Raw genomic sequence first — 6,465 nt, 5'->3', positions numbered from 1 at the left:
CCTTGTATCTCAGGAGCTACACTGACATTTAGTTACCCAGGACTTTCAATACTGCTTCTGTGGATCACTTTCTCTTATCCTTCCCCAACAAGGCAACACACACACACACACACACACACAGACACACACAGACACACACACACACACACACACACACACACACACACACACCATATATAAGAAGCTTACCAAAATGCTGTGAAGAATGTTTCAGACTTTTAGGATGTCTGGTGTAATCCACGGCAGGTTCAGGGAGCTGGGTTCCAGCTGGAGGGTACATTCCATTGGGTGATACCTCAAGTAGGCCACAGAGAATGCTGGATGTTTTTCCATTCACTTTGGTATCCAAAACCAATTAAATTCCATGAAAACATTTGACTCAACCTAAGATGGCCATGGAAATAGCACAAAATGACAGTTTGGAAGTCAGGAAAAAAAAAACCCTCTCAAGACATCAACATAGCGATCCATAGAAACATGAATGTCACCTTATATAACTCAAAAAGGGATTTTGTAAAAAGATGGTAACTAGAAGTAATTGGATGAAGAAAAAACCCTGGGTTATCCAGGGCATCCTCAAATGTTTGGGTCCTTATGAGAAAGTCGAAAAGGCTGAATGAGCGTCATTTGTGGGGGTGGAGACAGATGCATGAGTATAAAGGCCATAATCCAAAGAATGCTGGCAACCACCAGAGGCTGGAAGAGGCAGGGACCAGAACTCTGCATAATCCTCCGTACAACCCTAACCCAATTGCTTAGAGTTGAGCTCAGGACTTCTAGCAACTACCCTCCTGTGGAACCATATGTTCAGTCCTCCTACCTTCTTCTCCTGCCTCTCCTCTCCAGCAATGCCCCTCTGTCTCTAGGGAACTATGACTCCTTACCAGGGTAAAATGAATGTGGCTCTAATCCATGTCCTTTGCAGTCACAGGGCCTGGAGGCTCACTGACCTTTGATTCTGGCCTTGAGCTTCTGTAGGCAGGATCACCAGGGTCCTTTGCTCTCTGTCCTCATACTTCTGCTTGACTTCCCATATCATGGCTCTCCTGCTGAGAACTCTCTGCCCTTCTATCCAGCCACTTACCTTCTTGCTATCTGTTGCCTTCCTCTCAACAATTCCTCACTTGCCATAAGAACATACTTCGGTATCATCAACACTAACGTAAGAGCCAGTTTCTTTCTGCTTCTTCCAGGGATATACATTTCATAGCAGAATCAAGATCAGAGCACCATTATGTAAACAGCTATCTTGGTGTACACTCTCTGGTCTTGGGCTGTGTCACAACTTACCTAGGGAGCATGCAGAAGACTATGTAGTAGGACATTGTCAGCAGAAGTCTGGGGTTTGGGGAACCCAAGGCTAACCCTATCCTTGTCAGTGTTCCTAATGCCAGTACCACACCAGTACAATGCCAATAAAGGATTCTCCTGCTCATTTAAAGATTTCCTGAGACACCAACTGTCCTATGAAGGATCAGTATCCTCCCACTCAGGAGCTCAGTGAATAAAACACTAGCAAAAGAAAAAGTCTGGGCTCTGAATAACAAAGCTGACCTTCATCTTGTCATTACAGCCAAACCGACTTTCAGTGACCCACTTTGAAATTTTCAGCTAAAATTCCTAAATGTTAAAAAGACACGCTGTCACCTAACACCCAGTCTCCTACACAAACACCAGAGCGCCCATCAGGAAGACTCTCTTAATTGCCTTCATTTGAAGGGGTGGGGTGGGGTTCTGAACCCTAGAGATGGGAGGTACCTCTCTAAAGAAGGGCACAACAGAGCTCCAAGCTAGACCCACATTCAAAGCACTCGACAGCCTGCTGGTTGAGGTTCCTTTGCTGTGATAGTGAATGGTATGCATGGTTTCAATAACCACAGCCTACTGCCCTATGGAAGATCAACAGACTGGTATCTGTTTTTTTTGTTTTTTTGTTTGTTTGTTTGGTGTGTATGTGTGTGTGTGTATGTATGTATGTATGTTTGTGTGTATGTGTATGTTTGTGTGTGTATGTGTGCATCAAAGACTTGAGATCATCCTCTGTTGTTTTCATTTGTATTTTTTAAAGACAGGCTCTCATCACTGTGGGACTTGTCAAGTACACTACACTGGCTGACCTGTGAGTCCTAGAGATATGTTCAACTCTCTCTCTCTCTCTCTCTTTCTCTCTCTCTCTCTCTCTCTCTCTCTCTCTCTCTCTCTCTCTCTCTCTCTCCAGGGCTGGGGTTACAAGTGTGTATACCCAATGCCCATTCTTTCATGTAGGTAGGCTGAGATAATCAAACTCAGGTTCTCATGCTTTTGTGACAAGCACTTTGCCAACCAACTATTGTCCCAGTCCAGCATCCTATCTTTCAGAGTCTCAATGAGGAACTGCCTAGAAAAAGGTTCATGGGTAGATTTATGGTTCTTCCTTACTGTTGTAGAGTGGAAGGTGCTTAATTTGAATTCATTCCCATTTGCTTGAGCATTTAAGATTGGCATATATCTGCTGGTCAAATCTACTCTTCTAATTCATCCTCTCTCCTTCCTCCACTTTTCCAGTTCACCAGTTTCATTAAAACTCACTGTTATTCAATGTGTTTATGTTGTCCATATGTTGTCACAGCCACTGAGAGTTAATATTTAGAGCTTCTCTGTTGGGTTCAAAAAACACTATTTTGTAATCATTATCAACTATCTCTGGCTGCTTAGCAGGAGCTTCATTTATCACCCCTCCTTCTAGAAACTTCTTCTAATAGATGATGACTAGCACAGAGATAACCACATCATCGTGTAGTGAATAAGAGACTGAGGGGTGACCAGCCCTAAATGGGACATCTATTTCATGACTCTCATATTTTTGAAGCCCTGAGTTATAATTAAAATCATTCTCAACTTGGCTTTGAAAGTGGCCCACAAGATGGCAGAGCATTTAGTCTTTTGGTAGCACTACTGCCATTGATTGCTTCGATGTGGGGGATGCTGCTCTGCTTCTGGGTGCTTGTATACCTGGCTCTTGTTAGCCACTGAAGCCTCAAGGCATAACTGGGCCCTTTCTTCCAGGCTGTTGCTCAACATTCTCATGGCCATATTTGCTGATGTGTTTTCAGGATCCTTCCCAATCTGGGGCGCCAAATGCTGCCATTTGTCTACAGGTCTCTTATAGCATGGAATAGTGAGAGAGCTGAACTATAATAGGGGCAGAATATAGCAAGATTATCTCTTCCTTAATGCTTGGAATTCTGTTTCTAGTATTGCTGATTCCTTGCAGCCAAGGGCACTAGTTCTAGAAGACTTGGCTTAGAGTGTCCAGTGGGGTTCTCATATAGCTCCCTCTGAATTTGTTCTATTTGGCTAAGATTCCTGGGTGAGCATGAGGCTGCTCCCCATCACTCATATTTGACACTCCTATCTCATTTCTTCTCATCTAGAACAAGATCACATTTCCTAGACAGTTATAGGTGCCCTGAACTCAAAACACACACCCACGAACAGAGAACTGAAAGGGCAATATAAAAATGTCCTTATGTAACAGTACTGTGCACAACGAATATACACAATGAAAACCTTAAGGAAATGTTGTTATGGCTGTGCTCCTTCAGGCAGCTCTGGGGTTACTGTGGTTAAAATATGCTTTCAGTGCACCTCAAAAGGTGCATATGATTAATTTAACACTACTGCAAAGTGCTATGGAATTTTTAAGGAGTGGTAGGACCTGGTAGGTAGGTGTAAAGTAAGATCACCAGGATCTCACCCTTAGAAGGGATTAATGTTGTTCAATGGGGACTCGGGTTGGTGCCAATAAAAATAGCAAATGCATCCTTTCCCTTTTCTCTCTGCTTTGGGCATAACCATGTAATCCATTCCCTACATCCCTATATCTGGCTGTACCCAGAACCCATGTTAAACTCTTAGGTCATTCAGCCTCCAAATCCATGAGCTAAATAAACCCCCTTTATTATGAACTCAGCCACCTCCAGTATTATTTAATTGCAGTGACAAAAAAGTAGCTGCTAAAAAGGGAGAATGCTTTTGCTTTTCTTAAGTTTCTGATAGATTCAGGCATTCCTTGACTTCTGGCTACATCACTTCAGTTTCTTGTCCTCACATGGCCTGCATCTCTTACAGGGATCCACATGATTATATTTAGAACTCAGTTGATAATCCAGGATTGCATCTCCAATCCTAACTTAATTATCCATTACCTTATAAGGTAATATTCATGGGTTGTAGGATTTAATACATAGGCTTGATTTTTGAGGTGTTACCATTCAATCTATTATATACTTCTAAGATCTGTCAGTAGGTCTGGTCACTGGCTAGCATGCTGAGGAAAACCCTAGACCCAATTTCATGCTTACTATTGTAGGAGACATGGCATGACTTCCCCAAGGGCTTTGGAAACTGAGGCTCTAGCATAATAGTTATGGCTGCTTGTTAGCTGTTAGGCTGCCAGTGGAATAAACCAGGAAGAAATATGTTATAGATAAAGTACAATCAAAGACAGGAAGGGAGAACAAACTATCTACCTTTAAATGACAGCAGATCTAGCCTAGGAAAGAATAAGGACTCATGATTTGACCTTTAGGTCTTAAAAGCAAGAGAAAATGCAGCATGAGACAACAGTGTGCTTGGTGCAACAACAGAGAATAATACAGTTCAGTGTTACTCCAAAACACTGGAGCTCAGGAAGCAGCCATAGTCTACAGGACACTGGAAGCCATACAACTCTGTATATGTAGATCACATTGAACTTTATCTGCATGGATATATGGGCCTGTCTCTTAGAGAGCTCTTCATTGCATTTTGTGGATCAGGAAGCAAGGCTCACGTGATCTTGTCTTTCTCTGTCTTTCCAATTCAGCCACTTTGGACTCCTTTATGTTATTCATCTTACATCAATAGAAAACCTTTCTGGTAGTTTTGTTTGTTTGTTTTTAGTTTTTGAGATTAAATTTATTTATATGTTGTGGGGGGAGGGGCATTGCACATGTCATGATGTACATGTGGAGTCAGAGAACAACCTTTGGGGAGTAGATCGCTCCTTCTCTCATGCCCATTCTGGGAGTCGTAACAGGTCTCATGCTGTGTGGCAAGACCTTTGCAGACTGAATCATCTTTCTAGCCCCATCAGGTTTGTGATATCTTCCCACTACCTCCAGGGGAGGACCCCACAAGGTTAAGAGCAACCTTATCCCTCTGCTCTAAAAAGCTTCTATAGTTCTTGAACGTGAAAGGAGTCCTTTCTGATCTCTTGTATGCTGTGAATCACCTAGAAAGTGGTAGTGTCTCTCCAACTTTTAAGCTTACTGTGACTTGGAGCAGCAGCTTAGTCATTGGCTCTCAGTGTCCTGGGTTGAGACAGCTGACTGTCAACTTTGCCCACAGCCACCCAGAGTTTCCAGCGCAGAGGGTCTGGGTGAAGGCTGAAGTCTGAAATCCTTGCAAGCAAACTGAGGGCCCTTTGTGTACTAGCCTTGTTTACTTCTCCTAAACATTTTTCCTTAATGTATCCTCCTCTCCTTATAGTCTCCCACACTTGTTCATCTGTTTGTAAAAGCCTTCTGGATGATGCTACACTCATTTTACATCTATTTTGTGCACACTGTACTCTTCTGAGACAAATGTTTTCCAGTCAAGTTTAGGAGCTACCTAGTTCAGAAAGCCTGTTCATATTGATTTAGAACTTTATAACAAATTATTACTAATTCTTAAAATTTTCAGACAACATGTTGTTATCATATTTATCCCAACTCCTCCAAGATCTATCCCATATCCCTATACCCTCAAGGTTGTGTCATTTTTATTTTTTACGATTTTATTTAACAAGTCATCAACACTAATTTTAGTGATCCATCCACTGGAGAGTGGTTAACCTACAAGAAATCCACACTCTTAGGGGTAGGGGACTTATGATCCTCTTCTATGCAAGAATATTTACTGGTTTGATTTTGTGTGGGCAATCATAATTGCTGTGAGTTTATGAATGTAACAGTCCTGTCATGTCCAGAAGTTAATGCTTTGCGCTGGTCCTCCTTACACTCTGCTTCTTCCTATCTTCCCATTCCCTCTTTTGTAAATGGTAGCTGAGCCTTGCAGGGAGCATGATATAGATTTCCCATTTGTAGATAAACATTCCACAGATTTGCATTTTTACCAATTGTGTGTTTCTGGATTAACTATGCATTTTTAAAAACACCTTCTTTGATGAGGTCTGAGAGCTATGCTAATCTATAAGCAGAAAGATAAGAATTTCTGGGGATATTGTCGATCCCCCTTGCCACACTGGCCACTACTATAGTTCACAGGGTTTCACAACTGGATAAGACTGTTGATAACTCCCATGGCTAGAAATCTGCTAAGTACTTTCTAACATGATGAGAACTAGGCCGCAGGAAGAAGCTTGATTTGTGGCTTGATTTCTCCATGTCCTATGACCAATGTTTGTGATATTGTCAGTAGTATGATATTATCATGAAGTTC

This window comes from Mus caroli, chromosome X (assembly GCF_900094665.2).
Source record: "Mus caroli chromosome X, CAROLI_EIJ_v1.1, whole genome shotgun sequence".
Taxonomy (NCBI): domain Eukaryota; kingdom Metazoa; phylum Chordata; class Mammalia; order Rodentia; family Muridae; genus Mus; species Mus caroli.
The sequence above is the reverse complement of the archived record's forward strand: the minus strand, read 5'-3'. Positions refer to the sequence as shown.